General features: G+C 41.1%; 2 protein-coding genes across 2 annotated transcripts in view; one reads left to right on the forward strand and one right to left on the reverse strand.

Annotated features, from left to right (window-relative positions):
- Stet (stem cell tumor) overlaps positions 1–18,151 on the reverse strand; it is a 470,503-nt gene that overhangs the window by 372,972 nt on the left and 79,380 nt on the right. The window lies entirely within an intron of this gene.
- LOC143358939 (uncharacterized) overlaps positions 1,312–18,151 on the forward strand; it is a 117,314-nt gene continuing 100,474 nt past the window's right edge. Inside the window, exon 1 of the mRNA XM_076796485.1 lies at positions 1,312–1,315. The gene's annotated coding sequence lies outside the window, so the exon portion shown is untranslated. The remainder of the gene's footprint in view (positions 1,316–18,151) is intronic.

Below are 18,151 nucleotides of genomic sequence, written 5' to 3' on the forward strand. Positions count from 1 at the left end.
TCCAAACACGATACAATTTGGAGTATATTTACTTGGTTAAAATCGTAATTTTGGAGAACCTCGATTATCCGAACTAATCAGCGGGACACGTGTATTCGGACAATAGAACAGTTACCTTGATACGGTTTTACATTGACTATTCACCGATCTGGACAATGAATTAAGTCGTACAGGGTAAGTCAAAAGCCACTGGACTATCTAAAATTCGAATTTGTTTATAAAATCATAAAAGTGAATTTTTGAAAAATGAAAGGGCTATCTCATCTTGAAGTGATCTAGTGGTTCTTGGACCATCCTGTATATATTAGTTAGTTGAACAATTTTAATGGAGAATTCTGTTGTTGGTTCGGATAATAGACGTTCTACTGAATCATGAATTTGAACAAGTGAATATCGTCCAAATTGTATCGTGTTTGGACTCATTTTAACAAGGAAAATGTTACAAATATGTTGGTAAAAGGCTAAGGGTTAAAGGAAAAAATGAAATTCGAAAAAAGAAAGTTATTAGACGATTGTAACGCCTTTTTGGATGTTAATATATTAATCCATGCAAAGCAGAGCTGCCTCGTGCTTAACAGTTTCGCGAACGCGCATCAATCTTATCGCGTATAGGTTATGTGACACATTAATTCTCATTAGAGTCCGCCATCACACATGCGTGTCATCGAGAATCTGTCCTATTAAAATGATCACGGTAATTGAACTACATTTTGCACTAGCGAATAACGTGAAGCAGAATGAATAGGAATTATTTAGAAGAATCAATCATCTCCATATAATAATGCAATTATACGCAATAATATTGTGCATAAATATAAACCGAAATCGTCTGACAAAACCAGATAAAATTTAATTATTCCTCGTAGAATGCACTATTATCATCGATAACAAGAATTTTGTACATAAATGTTAAATAATAATACTTGAAAAATAAGAATAAATATTTTTACAAAGTCTACACTAAACATTCTTATTTCCGTGAGGAAAATTGAATTCTTTCCCCCATAAAGAAGTTTTATCGATTCGAGGCACGCGCACTTTAATCGGAACATTAGAGAGCAATTAAATAACGAACTTTCTCAGTCGAACGTTCCGAATAAAGTTCAATCAATGCACCATTAAGTGCAGTCGCATCTTCTTGCATTACACATCGGGAGACGCTCACTCCGAGAACAATGGAGTCCCGTGGAAAATAATTGAAACATGATAAAAAGTAACAGCCGGACGAAATGGACGGGATTGAATTCAATGGGAATAAATTCAATATCCCGCTAAAATTATATTAATTGGGCTGGGAGAAATTGCGTTTTCGGACAATTAAATTATTTTCATGAAATTCGGTATATTCATAGTGCAACTGAAAATTCAAAAATTCAAAATTTCGAAAACGAAAGTGATGCGAACCCCCCACTGTGATTCATCATTTATACAATTTATTAACCGGTGATCGATAAGAAAAACAAATTGCAAAATACCTTTTCTGACTTTGCTGGACACGAAAAGAAGAAAAATTTATTTTCCTGCATTCTCTAGTCCCAGAAAATTAAACAACAATTATTTTCAATCCGTAAAATCGAAGACTGTGTGCACGCTACCGACAAAAATGGCGGAAAACCGTTCGAAATATTTTTCCCAGAGCAGTCGCCTGAATTTGGCGAACTTTTCGAGAGATAATCGAATTTCGGGGACCGTTCGCGTCCCAGTCGTTAAAATGAGAAAGTGGGAAACTCGAAAACTTCCTTCCCAACAGACACCGCTGTTCGTGGACCAAACATTTGGCCTGGACGACGGAACGGCGGCTTTTATATTTATATAGTCGATCACGTTAAGCTCGGAACTTGCGAGGTCTCAATAGTCCTCGGCGAGGTTCGGGACGTTATTACGCAGAGACTTTCCTCGTTGAATTGTCGAAATCACTTCGGGAACTCGCGATTGTAATATACAATTTCGCGATGCACTTTAAAACTTGGTTCATTCGGGAAGCAACCCTCCCCGGAGAGGCTAAGCCATACCGGAGTGACCGCTCCGAGGAGCTTATCGTTCTTAAACTACTTCCACAGTTTCGTGACACTTGGACCTCTCCGGACCGATGGATATTACAGAAGTGAAAAGTGTTCGGCAGCGCGAACATTTCTCAAAATTTCGCAATTTCTTCCGTTGGAGATTTGCGCCGTGTCCGGGTGGTCCGCAGAATCTTCCGCGAGGAACGTTTGTTCAACTTGGTTGAAGCACAAACATTTTTGGAAGCTGAAACTTTGGATTAAATTGGAAAACGATGAGGGGAAGCCATTGTTTAGATGAAAAGCAAAATGCCGAGACCGAAATTACGCAATTACAAAATTCTTTCGATGTCATTTTGCATAAATCTCAAGGTCGTTGATATTTTTTTAATCGACACCCTATATATTCTTCTCAATATTTTTGTAGAGCGTTCAAAGACGGATCCAACGACTACCATGAGTGTACCCTTACGATTCTCCAATCTCGAGATATCTGCGTCTGAAAGCGTCAAAATCTATCTGAGAGTATTCAAAAATGACCTTTCAGACAGAGATATCTCGAGATTCAGTTATCGCAAGGGTACGTTCATGGAGTTCGTTGGATTCGTCTTTTTGTGCTCTACGCGAATATTGAAGAAGATATACAGGGTGTCTTAACACAATTTTCACTGCTTCACTCCGAATCCTACTATCCTTGAACATTTCGCTGTATAACCACTAATCAGCGAAATATTTGAGGTACTTAAGCAAGGTAGGGGATCCGGGGTGCTCGTTAGAACTAGTTAGACAGTGAGGTAGGTCCGTACATCGACATTCCGTTGAAACAACGAAACAGAACCGCTTCCCGCGAACATCAGCGGGGAAAGCACTCCGGCCCGGAAAAACTGCGAGCCGGAAGCCGTTTCCCGTGGATCCATTAAAGACTCGGCGACAGACGAACAACGTGGTGCGAGCCACCTCGCCGGATTTTGGTAGGAACACCTGTCGAACTGTCTCACACTCGGCCGCGTCCGATGCACTCGAACCACACCGCCCACCTGGAAAATATCCCTCCGAGGGATATTCGCGTTCGTCTTCCAGCTGGCTGCTGTTTGGGCCACCGGAGGGGGGAGGGGGGAAACGAGAGGTGGGAGGGGCTTGATGGTTTCCGCGAGAGTTACTTTCGCGATATTTCGCGGAGGTTCGGGGAAGAGGGTCGCGCGCGCGTGAAAACTTTTTGCGAGCGATGCACACGAGCTGATAGCAATTCTCGCTCATACTTTCGCGGCCTTTCACCGACGGGACGCGACGCGACGCGACGCCCCGTATCGCCGCCAGAGAAATGCTCCTTTTTTCGACGCCACTTTGCTACGCCCCCGCCCTTATCTACCCGATTCCGAAGTATTATGTATCTGAGCGGGCGTTCCGCTTCCGGAGACGTTCCCCATTCAGCCTGGAATTGTTCGGCTACGAGGTCACGGTGCGCCGATTTTTTTTACCGCGATTCTACAGGATGGTTTGGAAATCAATAATTTTTCGTAAGTGTTCCGCACCAACTGTTTACTTGGCCCCTGTTTCGTTTAACTGACACACAACATTTTTGTTTCGCAGATACTGACACATAAAGTGACTCATACGAGAACACTGAAAGTTGTAATATTATAGGAACATTTATTAACACATCCGGGACGGTTTTCTGGTTACAACGAGCCCAAACACGACGCTGTTCGCATTATATTTGTTCGTTTAATCCACGATATAGTGGAACCTCGCTTATCCGAACTGTCAAGCTACTTGGGCACCGAATTGTGATTTACTGGGCAAATATACGTCGCATAATGTCGTGCTTGGGCTCGATTTAGTCAGAAAAGTGTCAGGAATATGTTGGTGAACGTTTCATAAAGAAATCGTTAGAAAGACAAAAGTTATGTCACATTTTCTAAAATCACAAAATAATATCCATACGACAAACGTGTGAAATGTACGAAATGGAAGCTCTTTATTTAGGACTGTATTAGTAAATGTTTCTGTAATATTCAGCAGCAACCTTTTGCTTCGATCTCACAACTTAAAATATTAAAACAATATAATATGAACTTAACCTGATCTAATCCTCGCGTTGTACATGCTGCTGGAAGTGTATAAAAATACATAAAATACGAAAATGAGGGGAAATACGTATAAACATGGGGATAAAAATTGGGAAAAAATGGAATATCATATTTTGCCATTTGCAACACGTGTCGCAGTGCTTATGACCATATACAGTGCATATATGGCGGTAGTAATGCGGTCCCGTGACCCATTTGGCTTTATCAGGGGGACAAGTTCTTTGATGATAAGCTGCTTTCCTCGGCACTCGCGATTTTTCAATGGGACCTCTGGGAATTCTGTTGGTAGATTGCGTTTTAATACGAAAAATACATGCCGAGGAGAAACGACCCGCCTTTTTTAATAGAAAAGAAATTTAATTTACCAGCACAAAACCCACGTTATGCAATTTTATCATATATTACCATCGATTGTGCTCCACACTAAATTTTACAGACATATAAAACAGGTGTATGTATATTTTTGCAATTGTTCAAGCTGGACGAAAAGTCTTTGTTAATTTATGTTTTATTTCCATTTTACTGCAACGTTTACAGAGCTAATATCATATTACTATTAATTTGCAAAAGCTTAAGGCTGTGGGTATTCGCAAAAGGGCTAATAACAATTACTATTAGGTAGCAATTACTCTGGTAAATTAATTCCATAAGCCAGCTTATATTCGTAGCTGTGGCTTGTACAGTGGATCCAGAAATTATTTCAACGCTAAATCTCGAATTTTGGAGAAATCGTTGATAAATAAAATATCTTCGAGAAAAATGAATAATGGCGTGCGAAAGTAGACAAGCTTCAAAATGAGCCCAAGTTTATCGCTGTGCGATTGTTTTTTACAAAATTACAGCTGGTTAAAGATCGTCAAACTGGACACCAAAAATACGTTCGAATTTCCTGTTTGCGAAAAATGTTTGACGATGTTTGAACTGTTCTAATTACGTGAAAAAAAATCGTTTGTTAATAAACTTGGGCTTATTTCAAAGCTTGAAGCCTCTACTTTTGCATACTTGCACTGATTTGTCAATAAAAAAACTTTGCTCGTTGTAACAGGTGGGGAAGTGGAGACACGAAATTTGCGATTTTCAGAAAACGTTTGACGATGTTTGAACTGTTCTAATTCCGTGAAAAAAAATCGTATGATAATAAACTTGGGCTTATTTCAAAGCTTGAAGCCTCTACTTTTGCATACTTGCACTGATTTGTCAATAAAAAAACTTTGCTCGTTGTAACAGGTGGGGAAGTGGAGACACGAAATTTGCGATTTTCAGAAAACGTTTGATGATGTTTGAACTGTTCTAATTCCGTGAAAAAAAATCGTTTGATAATAAACTTGGGCTTATTTCAAAGCTTGAAGCCTCTACTTTTGCATACTTGCACTGATTTGTCAATAAAAAAACTTTGCTCGTTGTAACAGGTGGGGAAGTGGAGACACGAAATTTGCGATTTTCAGAGAACGTTTGATAACGTTTGAACTGTTCTAATTTCGTGAAAAAAATCGTGTGACGATAAATTTGAGCTCATTTTCAAGCTTGAGACCTCTACTACCATGGACTATAACGAAATCATTAATTAGAAATTTGATGTTGATGACTTTTATTTATTCTAACCGATTTCTGCGCTCAATGGGTGTGTCCCAATTTCATCGGATTTTTTCGATCGATTGTATCAGCGTTTGGCAGCGTTTGGCGGCCGGGAAAACAGGCAATTTCACGGATAATCGTTGAAACGGTAGACGGTCGATGCAATGACGTTCGCCGGGCCGCGTTATCGTAATCGCGATTACGATACCGCGGTCGATATTTTATCGGCGATTCGGCCGATTGGTCGGACTCGCTAATTACGACATGTCGGCGATATCCACCTGGTCCTCCCGCTTTAAGAGTTTTATAGAGAAACTAGCGAGTCCGGAATAGCCATAGAAATACAGTCGGATCAAGCAACCAGGGGCCAGGATGATGCTAACTGGCCACCGGCCAGACTCGCAGTTGATATCAAACAACCGGCACTGCCATTCCGGAGACATTGACTCGGAATTGATCGACACCGGCACCGGCACCGGGAAATTCTATTAAATCCGGAAATCCCGGGAAAAAACCGTTGCCAAATAGAAATCCAACGAAACTGAAAGTGGAAACGGGTTTTATTGGAATTCGAGGCTTAGGAGGGGTTCAATGAGCCGGGGAAATTAGCGAGAACCGTGGATCATCGTTCGAGAGACGATGTATCGACTCTGGGTCGCATAAATTGGAGGGATTTTCGGATTAAGGGCGCCCATCCTAGGGATGGGGCCCTTCTTTGAGCAGCCGAATTAGGGATGCTGCACTGTAACAGTTCAGTTGGATACGGGAAAGTTGAATGGGGGAGACGTATTCCTCGAAAAATGTCCTCTTTCGATTCACTGTGTTTTGCAGATCGAAAATTCTCTTTCAAGGAAGCAGACTCTTTTGAAGTTTGCGATTTTTTTCCGGGACGATCGTTCACTGAAAAATTCTGACTGTTCACGGGTACGAGAAGACAGCTTGTGGCTTTATGTTTCGATTTTTGTTACGTCGGTATGTCACAAAATGGCGGAGTTATACGTCGTAATTCGAAACTCGAATTCGTCTCGAGCATTGACTGCTAGCCGCCATTGTTGCGAGGAACTGTAACGTCCAAAGTGAAAAATTTTAATTCACCTGCCAATAGAAATGCTCAGTTTAAAATGTAGTTTACGTCTTTTCTCGAATTTTCAATTATTATAAACATGAAAATTGTTTAAACTCGACAAGCCACTCAGAAACTGTTGGGGAGGGGGGAGTTACCCTCTCTCTGCCAGCACCGGATCGGTCACGTGACATTGGTCAGTGACGTAACGCGTCACGTGACCGGGCCGTGGCGTACGCGTGGGGGAATAGCGTCGTGGAGGGGGAAGGTAGAGTGGGGAGACAGCTCTTAATCTGGCGAGTCCACCTGGTATAATGAGTTCAATAGTTAATCACAGACTATAATAAATGGTTAAAATTGTTTATGCTCTTCTATTCGTCTCAACAAACCAAGACAAAGAAAGAATGTAAATACATAAACGTTCCCATGGAGGTTCGTCGAAATTCTTCGAGCGGAGCGTATTGCACCGAAGCACAAGATGGCGACGAGGAGGGACGAGAAGGAGGGGGGAACGGTTTCGCTGGACCGGTAAATAGAAGCAAAGTGCTCGGAAAGTTAGGAAATTAGGCAACAATAGCGAGCAACGGAATGCCTGGTCGAATTACAGGAAACATTTGAACGGGCATAAACTAATGGAATGCGCGGCGACATCCGCGATCAAAAAGATCGCCAAGGCAAACCGGTAGAGCACGTGAGAGAGGAGGGGAGGAGAGAGAGAGGGGTGGAGGGGTTCACGCCGAAATACAAAGTGCGCCATGCATTCTGCATACGTCCATTTCATTTCAAACCCAATTTCGAGCGAGCCAGCGGACCGGCATTGTGCGGATGCGCCCCGCAACCATCCTACGCATCCCGATCCTGAATTCTAATTACAGCTCGTTAATTAGCTGCCCGGTCGACCCTTTACGATGATTACGATCCGGAAGTCCTTCTCTGGGATCTTCTTCTTCCTTTCGCTCGGCTGCGTTGGTATTCACCGTGTCATGCAACTTGTAGCGCAATTAACGTGAAGCGCTATGCTCAAGGAACAGGTAACTTGCAAACGGGGAAATGGAATTTTTGTCGGAGGAACTCTTCTCCCGTTTTTCTTTTCCGGAAAATGGACATTCCTTCTTTGCCGACGAACGTCGACAGAAGGTGCACCATTTGCATACAGGGTGTCCCGAAAAGGTAGTTCCTTGAAGGGCACGATTCCTGAGGTCATTTCGAATAACTTTTCCCTTTGCGGAAATGCTCTCCGCTGCTTCGTTTAGGAGTTATTAGCGAAAAACGCGGACCAATCGGCGCGCGGCGCTGGGTCCCGCTGGGCGTGGCGGGGCGCTGGCATTGGCCGAGCCGGATCCGGCCGCTGTAGCCGCGCAGTGATTGGTCCGCGTTTTTCGCTGATAACTCCGTAACGAAGCGACGGAGAACATTTTTGCAAAGAAAAAAGTTATTTCATACAACCTCAGGAATCACCCCTTCGAAGAAAATATATTTTTGGGACAACCTGTATATACATTCTATTTCTGTTGTAATATAGTTGTAGTAACATAGTTAGTATAGAATTTATATAGGAACTAAATTTTCCCTTTCTCGAGAAATTGTTGACATTTGTGATAGCTTCGTTAAAAAAAGTAGTACAACAATATAAAATTCTAATAAAATTGTAAAAATGATAAAAATAAGTTGATGTAGGTTAGATTTATATTACATTTGGATTGAATTTACATTCAGTTTAGTTTTAATATAAAAATTGTATTGCACATTCTATTGAATTAATATTGATTGAAATATCGAACATGATTGTGCAACTAAAATTTATTTTACGGTTTCTAGTGAGTCGGACGTTCGGATTAAAATGGTTTACTTTGGACTTTAATGAATAAAGGAACAAAAAGATGGGGCAACACGAAGATAAATGGAAATAAAATAAATAGACGTGCGTCAGTTAGCTGCGCAATAATAAATAAAGATCAATAAATGTAAAATAAATAGATACGGGAAACGTTCGTTTATGTGTATTTTATACGACGCATTCTCCGCTCTGTTGTTGATGATTGATGCGTTTTTCGCGAGTTCTGCGAGCTGCGAACAGCTCGGCAACGCCCATCTAATATATTAATAACTGGATTAAAGGGGTGTAACTTTATTCATCGTCTTCGTCGAGATAATCACTTCCAAACGGTTTGCTCCTTCTTATAGTTTGCGTGATGTTATAAAGTTAATAGGAAACTAAATAGGTTCATTTAAGGCGTGTTTAACGACGACTATTATTAACTGTAAATTTTGATTTGCGGGAGAATACGAAATTTAATTCTTTCTCTACATTTCCATGTTACTTTGATTATATTTAGTAATTCGCAAGAAAATTTGGCTAAAAATTTGACAAATTTGAAATTCTATTAGGAGTAATGGAAAATTGGAAATATTAAAAAATAGGAAAAATAGGATAAACATTCTTTCTTCACTTTTTCATAGCTGATTTAATCTTTAGGGACTAGACAAAAATTTTCGGATGCAAAGTGCATTGAAACATAATTAAAAAATTTCTTCTTTCGAATCAAAAAATTTTCATTTGGGCACAGCAAGTGTTCTTTGTATAATAACACACAACACTCTCGGGAGGGAAAAGAATGTTACTGCAAAATGCATTGGAAATAAAAGAAAATTTTTAATAAAATTTGATTATGGTCCTGTTTCTTCAAATTCATATAGAAAATTGTAAATTTACAAAAATGTTTGCAATTATTAATAATTGTAGAGTATTATGCTTTGGTCGAACGCTAATTGATTTGTGTCATTAATTAAATACAATTATAGTTGAACGCAATGCAATGACTATTGCAAATGAAGCTCGGCTTTCAAATACGTTGTCAATAAATATCTTTCTACAGCGCAGGTAACATATTCCCTTTTATTTTGTCGCAGTTCATCGTTGATTGATGATCGTTGTTCCTCGCCTGTTCCGTACCGACTCAAAAGCGCTGAAGTGTCACTCGGCGAAGTTTTAATTTTTGCGCGAGACGTCAATTGCTCTTTCATCAGTTTAAGTGCGCACAGTTTATGAGAAAACGTTACATGTTTGCACGAGCGTTACTCTTTTTATGAAATAATTTTCCCCCTTCAATATTTCTATGGACTAAGGGAACTGTCCAAAAATATTTATATTAAAGAATTAGAAAATTATTTAATATCACGGACAAATATTACCAGCAACATGCCTGTTACCATGATCACATCTGTTTTGAATTGACGCGAAGATTAAGCTAGCACAAATACAATGAATTCTCGATATAAGTCAACGAAACGGGTCTTGCCAGCGACATGTATCGTGCAGGAGACATACTCGAGCCGTGTTATGTTTACCGAGGTTTGTCGAGCTTCGTGGCCCCTCACGGGGTATACCCGGTAGTGGGGATAATTCCGCGACGTTTATCGTCCAGGCCTTGGCGACATATATAGAGGAATCACTGTAATAAGGTAAATTGTAAATAGTACGCATCGAATTTCATTTAATTTAGATGCCAAGGGGTAGATAACAATTTCCACTGCCTTTTTCACCACGAAAGCAACGAAAGCGTCCTCTAGCTCGCATCATCCCCTAACTTCGCACCTAAATTCCCCGGGCGTTATCTCTTATCAGCCGTCGAACGTCGAAGAGAGAGTGTCGACGGGGTCGAGTAGACACTTCTTCGAAAAAAAACCTTAAAAAACTTTTCTCTTCGGTCGGATCGCTTCGACGCGTTGAATATTTACGCGAAAAATTCGCTGAAAGGACGCGCGGCGGACAACCGCGCGGCTAACTGCCGGTTTCCGCGCGAAGAAAACCGGGCTCGACTGTCATAAATACGTTATGCCAACCTTCCCGGTCCCCGTGTTCCCAGTTTCCCGGTAGTTCCCCCCACCCCCCATCCCGGTCAAGTTCCAGAATTATCGGCGCAACTTTTCCGTGGAGGTACCAACGATCCGATCGCTCTTGGGAAATCTCGATGCCCCGAGCAGAGCGGAACAATTAGACCTTCCGCGAGAGGTCCGTGTACCTCGTGGCGACTGATTGATCGTTGATATCCAATTTTCGAGAACGATATCTCGCAACTTTCACCTCTCTTCCATCCCCCCTCCAGCGAGTCTATCGATTGCCCGTGCACGCTCCAATCATTTCTACCGGGAAACTAACGGTACCGATCACTTTTTAATGGGGGAGGTCAAGGATTTTATTGGAGATCAAGGTCATTGCACGGCACTGTAAATAAATCGGCGTTGATCTTAGTCTCGGGTAAAATAAACAATTTTTACCGGGGAAATTAACGGTACCGATTCTGTTCTAATGGGGAGGTCAGGGATTTTAATGGAGTTCAAGGTCGTTGGATGGTACTGTAAATAAACCACCGTGTTGGTATTGACCTGAGGTAACAGATCTCGACGATGAAAATGTCCTGAAATAAACAATTTTTAACGAACCGAAATTTTTACCTGTCAAACAGGTTGGTATTTTTATACGCTGTTCGGTGGATGAAAATGAACAAATGCAAGTGAAAAAAATATTTTCTTATAGCTGAAGGATGTGTCTATGTATCCCGAGATAGTTTGTGTTCGTGTCATTGCTGCGCTGTCACGTAGGAATCCTTAATGTGGAGTAAGCGGATTTTTGGGAATTCTTCGAAAATCGATGGTTGAATGTTCCAATTATTTTTGCAGTTGTTTTAGTTTTGAATGAATTTTTGGGACGCCGGGCGCCGAATAAGTCGCATTAGCGTCGCGAATAATTCAACAGTCGCGGTAACGACACCCGCGCGCTTTCAACAACGTGCTATTTGCGATCGCGGAATAATGTTACGGCCCCCGTGTATTTAACTTTACATGGCCGATACACGGCAATAACGATTATACCGGAAACAAGCGGGGCCCGCGGAATAATTTCCCGGCGTGACGGTTAACGAAATATCGACGGAGTCGATTAATTAACAACGGAGGCGCCGATGAAATTACAACGAGCGCACGCCGCACTGGAACCCCACGAACCGTTCGATCGCGACGATACAGAGTTTTTCGACATTTTTGGCGAAACCGACCATCGACCAACAGCAGCCCTTCAATTTTGCAGGTAGACTTTGGTCACGACAGAAAAAGAATTCTCAGAGCTTTCGATAATGGAAAAAATAGTATACTAAATTTTCTTAGTTCCTAATATTTTTTTGGTATATTTTTTGACTGAAACTTATGTTTTTTTTCTATATTCTTATAGAGCATGCAAAGACGAATCCAACGACTACAATGACCTTACTGTTTCGATCATTCGATCTCGAGATATTCGTGTCTGAAAGAATCAAATTTCATTTTAAAAAAATCTTTTGGACACAAATATCTCGAGATTGAATGACCAAAATGGTATGTTCATGGTACTCGTTGGATTCGTCTTTGCATGCCCTACAAGAATATCGAAGACAAATGTATAAAGTACCATATAAAAGTATACGACCTTGAGATGATCTTGAAGAAAAATTCTTGCTACCGTTCCACATGGCTAACGGTATTAACCTCATGCTGAGAAATTTAGTTGACATATCCTCCTGTAGTGATCCTATTTAACTGACACACTTTGAGTGTGTATACTGATACAAACTGAAAGTGCACAACTTCCGGAAACTCAAAACGGTGATCTCTTTCGCCAATTTTTTAATCGGACCCTTCGACGTTCGCAACGAAACCGGAAACGACCAGGTCATAGGTAGGGTCCCCCTACGCTCGCAGCACTATCAAACAATGATATTTTACACAATGTCGCCGGCTGAGCGGATCTCCTGCGTTCGTGCGGCGCGGAAACACCGCTGCGGATCATCCGGTGCACTGTAAACGCAACCCGGAAGTTTCATCCGTTATTAAACAATTTCGTTGCGTCCACTGGCATCCAGTCGCTGTTCCGCATCAACGATGCCGAGGCTACCCGTGTTCCATTTCACCTGCGCCTCAGTTTACGATCGGTCCCTTTCTCTGGCAGCGCGATTTCAATTTTCTGTATTACTTTACACGGGATTTTTCGACGATCAATTAACACATTAAGTGCCACGTCATTCGTACATTTATTCATGTATCAATGACGTGAGTGTTCATTGTGGGGCCTGTGTATGAATGACGGGAACGTTCAGCTAAAAATGTACAGGGTGTAGAATTTAAATGAGAATACGGTGAGCAAGATTTATATTTATATTTTCGGCGAGTTTTCAAGGTTGAAATATTTTTTTTTATATGGAATTGTATATTTTCTTTGAGCTATTCTTGTAGAGCATAAAAAGACGAATCCAACGAGTATAATGATCATACAGTTATGATTACTCAATCGCGAGATATTCTCGTCTGAAAGAATTGGTCTTATCTGAGAATATTAAAAAATGACCTTTCAGACAGAAATATCTCGAGATTGAATGATCGTAACTGTATGATCCTTGTAGTCGTTGGATTCGTCTTTCCGTGTTTTATAAGAATAACGAGGAAAATATATAGGGTGTCGTTAAAAAAAGTATCGATGATCTTAAAATATAGTACAGCATGACTTGGAGAAAGAATTTTCAACTCTCTCGAGAGAGCAACTTTGTCTTGAGAATTTTTTCCATAAAAGGAACCACAGCGATGATATTCGGGTAGTCCTATTGAAATGCCGCGCACCGTGTATGAATATACATAGATACTTTTGTATCGACACTCTCGTGGTGTAAGAAACAGTCGATACCATTTCGCCGGTTCCAATTGCGACGTGTTGTTTAAAAATTCCAGTGTGTCTGGCATGCAAATGTGTTCGGCTATGTTGTCAATATTTACGAGGCTCCCTGCAAGCTTTATTGTTTGTTCCGGAGCAACAACGTTTCCACAAAGGCAAAGGTTATGAGTGCTCGCCCATTAAAGACGTCCTCTGACGAAATATGGGCGAATTGTTACCGCGAAATTTTCGTTTGCAATGCAATATCACACGCAAATATGCATTTATCACATATGTTGCTATCAGTAATATTTTTCCAGTTTTATGCAAAACGTTTTTCAGCTGTCTTAAATGATTTCTTTAAAACTGATTCTTTTTCCAAATAATATTACGTATTAATATTTTAAAATGAGAATAAGACTAACAAAAACTGACCTCCAAATGTTCGAATATTGCTCTTATTACTTTAATTTTTTAGATTTAAACAAATGTTTCGATTGAAATAAACATTTAAACAATTGTTGCCATTTACTGCCTACTATTAAACAGTATTCCTCGTCGTATTAAATTGCATGAAAACGATGCACGTTCATTTGATTTGACAACTTTCGGTCCTCAGCCAGCGCATTTATTTATATATGTAATAATGTTCAATATTATAATATTTATTCGTGTACGCTGATATAATCAGAATACTGTGAACGAAAACGCCTCAATATTTACTGTAGACGTGCGATCATTATTTTTATATAAAAGGGGGATTTGTTATCTACTATTTAATCTAACAATACGTGTTATTTGTATAAGTGTAATTACACAGTCTGCGCGGAGTGTCATCGATATCATTTGATCTGTTCCGCCGAGATGATCTTGTATTCAAAACGCATTCCTGGAAACATTGATCGCCCGGCGCATATTGATTCAACGTTAGTCATTTTATTTGCAGTAAACATCGGCACGACAGGGACGCAAGGCGCCCTGTCAATGGTTACACGCTGCTGTTTTTGCAGATTTTCCAGATAATTTATGCAAGCGCATATCGCATTAACGAGACCGAACGCGCCTTCTGCATCACGTTCCTCCGCGAGCATTCTTTGCTGTTCGCAAAATGACAAATGTTTGGGAACCTGGTGTTTTTGTTTGTTAACCCCGCGGAGCTGTAATTTACACAACTACGAGGAGCCACGGTAACGAGAAAGATTAACAAATTATCGAATCAATATGTAAATCATTTTTCGACATATACTTTCTTCTCATTCACTATAAATGTCAACAAAATTAAATACACATGTTCACATGTTTTTACATGCATATCAAACAACTGTCTAATTATGAAACCCACTATCATAAAAAATTGAATAAAATATAACAGGACTTTTGTATTAATTTTTTTCAAATGTTTGCATAAACACCCAACTACACAGAATAGAAACAGCACGGACAAAGATTTACATTAGAAAACAATAAGAATGTACCACGTATGGGAAATATACTCAAACAGTTGCATGGTGAGAGTACATCATTTTTCCAAAGCATTTTGAAAATGTTCCATTACATTCAAAAGAGGTACCACGACTCGGAGATGACGATGAACCTGGCATACACTGCCAGAAACGTACAGCCGCGGTATTACAAAACAAAATTTAAAAAGAAATGGATGGGACGTGGCAGTGCTGTCTCGTGCAGCAGATCTAACATCAGTTGACTTCTTTTCATGGGGACACATAAAACAGGAAGTGATGGCTGTAGCTTCTGCGACGAGGTATAACAGTAAGAACAGATGCACTGCTTGTATCTACATTGGTTATTCCATTAGCATCAAAACTTTTTCGAAACGACCCACTTCGGGCCTTCTCCTCCAGAATTATTAAAATTACAAAAGTGTCTTAAAAATAAAAAGGTTAAAGAAATTTATTCGAGTGCTCTTCCGGCCTGTTCCGCAACTATTACAATTATAAGAGTGTCTCTTCGGTACAAACAACCGTATCGAACATTTATATTAATAATAATATAATAATATATTAATATTAATACAATATAATATTATCAATAATATAATGTTAAACAGAACTATAGACTGCGGTTTTTTTATGCAAAATAAAAATGTAAGAAGCAGGAGTTAAGTGAAACATAACAGTTTAATAGTTTCAATAAATAAAATTGCAACAATGTTTTTAAATTCTTCTGACGTCCACTACTCTTTGCCGTAAATGCGTAAAAATTCGCAACGAATAATATTACTGATGATAATTAAAACAGATTGCAATAAAAAACCAAAGATTTTTCAAAAATGTTTTACGGTTTTGAGTGGAAGCTGTCAGAAAGTTGAAACCCGACTCTTTTGATTTTTGGATCCGTCGTTGCTGGATCCCCTCGATCAAATGCGCGAGCATTTCGCATTGTTTACGTTGCTGGTCCGCGAGCCGTGTTCGATTAGGATTATCGATGCCCCGATTACTCCGGCCCTGAATATTTGAATATTAAATCCGACTAATATTCACGACTCGGCGTGCCCGGGCAGCAACGGTTGCACAACGTAGTAAATATTCGGGCGCGGAACGCCGGCGATATTTTGTGTATTGTTTCGTTAAATTGTGTTATTTGCGTTGAACGGAATCAACTCTAGCGCGTGCGCGCGCGGGCGCGCGCGGGCTCGCGCGAGCGCCGGAACGTATCACGGTGATACACTCGACGGTAAGCTGATTTACGAGCAGATCAACTTTCCCCGGGAGCATTATGATAAACTGCGCGCAGACGAGTGTCCCGTGATTCGTAAATCACCGTGTCTTTCGCTCCACGATAATTACCATCGACTTGCTACGTCAATGTTTTCCCTTTTTAATGTACACGCCCCGTTGTTTGCAAGCCCCGCTGTATTTACGGAAATCAGTCAATAAGTAAGTTACACTCACCGTCATTACCCCGGTTATTATTCATTTGTCATCATATTACACTTCAAATCTTTCGAATTTTTCTTCGAACTCTGTTCGCGACAAGTGACTCATTATTTCAACGTTTTCAGTTGTACCTCGAAAGACAGTTGCCGATTGTCTGTGAAACCTTTGTCAACGTGTCCGCGACATTTTTCCGATTAAAATGATACCCCACACGATACAGTTTGACTCACATTTGTATGTTTAATCCACGACTTAGCGGAGCCTCGATTATCCGAACTAAGAGAATAATTTCCTGATTACAGTGTTAGGTCGAATCTGACTTGTAGAATTGTTCGTGTTGTACATGGGTCGCTTTAGGTGGGACTGTTCGCGTGCGAAATACACGTAGGATCATTGAAAATTCGGATAATCGAGACTCCACTAAACCATGGACAAAAACACAAACACGATCCAAAGTATGTCATGTGGGTACTCATTTTACTCGGAAAAACGTGACGAACACGTTGACGTAGGTTTCACAGTGAAAAAATCTAACACATACACACCTCGTCAACATATATCGAGATCTTACCGGAGTTCTAGCATTAAATCGACACCCGGTGTATTATAGAGGATAGTGAAGTGGTCAGGACCGCGTGACGCGGTGCGCCACTGCAATTCTAAACCTGACCGTTCGCTTTCATCGAGTAATATCGGGACGACAGCGTCGAAGGACGCGCGATTAGGGTCCCCGCGAGTGATCGCAGCGAGACTCGCACAGTACAAGCGCTGATCCTCATCCTCGTGGTATTACTATTCCATGGAACGCACCGGACGTCCGGTGTCGGGACAGGAAAACGCGTCTCGCCGATCAGGAAAGGTGCAGGCTTCCAGAAGCGCCGGTATGTTGTGCACGAGCAGGTATGTAACTCGGAGAGCTCTCGTACCTGTCCGAGCCAACGATCGTGTCCGCTCGCTTCCGCTTCGCGTTCATTCAGAAACTCTTTCGCCTCCACCTACGCGCCACGCGTTTCCTCCGTTCACGCGGTGACTCATCGAAGACATTCTCGCGCCACTCGCGCCTTGTTACAACACACGACTCGCTATGCTTACCCTCTTCATCTTCCGCCGCTGGTTCTCATTCAGTCCTCCGACGCAAGCCGATTCGCCGAATGGTGCACTCAAAGCCAGCGCCGCCGCCGAAACGTCACAGCGGGAAACACGTGTTCTCGACTACGTTCAAGTGTGCAACACTGTATATTTTCTTCAATATTCTTGTAGAGCATGAAAAGACGAATCCAACGAGTACCATGAACGCACCCTTGCGATCATTGAATCTCGAGATATCTCTGTCCGAAAGGTCATTTTTGAATACTCTCAGATAGATTTTGACGCTTTCAGACGCAGATATCTCGAGATCGAATGATCGTAAGGGTACACTCATGGTAGTCGTTGGATCCGTCTTTGAACGATCTACATGAATATCGAAAAGAATATATAGGGTGTCGATTAAAAAGATATCAACGACCTTGAATTTCCAGAGCCAGCATCTAGCTACTCCAAAATTCGCTGATACGTGTTTTTTATTACCTTTAATTTTGAACTTATTTCCTCCTAATTCATCGATTGGGACCACTGTGCGCCGGGAAACGGTCACGAAGGTATGCTTGATGGAATACGGCTGCTTAATTAAGGGTTGTCTTTGCTCGGCAGATTAATCATCCGCGTTAACGCGTTTCTACCGGTTTCCCGTGGGAAGCGGCATCGCCGCCATTACCGGCCGAACTAATTTGCCCGGATTCTCTGTTTGGTTTTCATTATCTTTTATCGAGTCGCAAGCCACGTGGAAACCGCGCGCCGGATTCGCTTAA

This window comes from Halictus rubicundus, chromosome 11, assembly GCF_050948215.1.
Source record: "Halictus rubicundus isolate RS-2024b chromosome 11, iyHalRubi1_principal, whole genome shotgun sequence".
Lineage (NCBI taxonomy): Eukaryota > Metazoa > Arthropoda > Insecta > Hymenoptera > Halictidae > Halictus > Halictus rubicundus.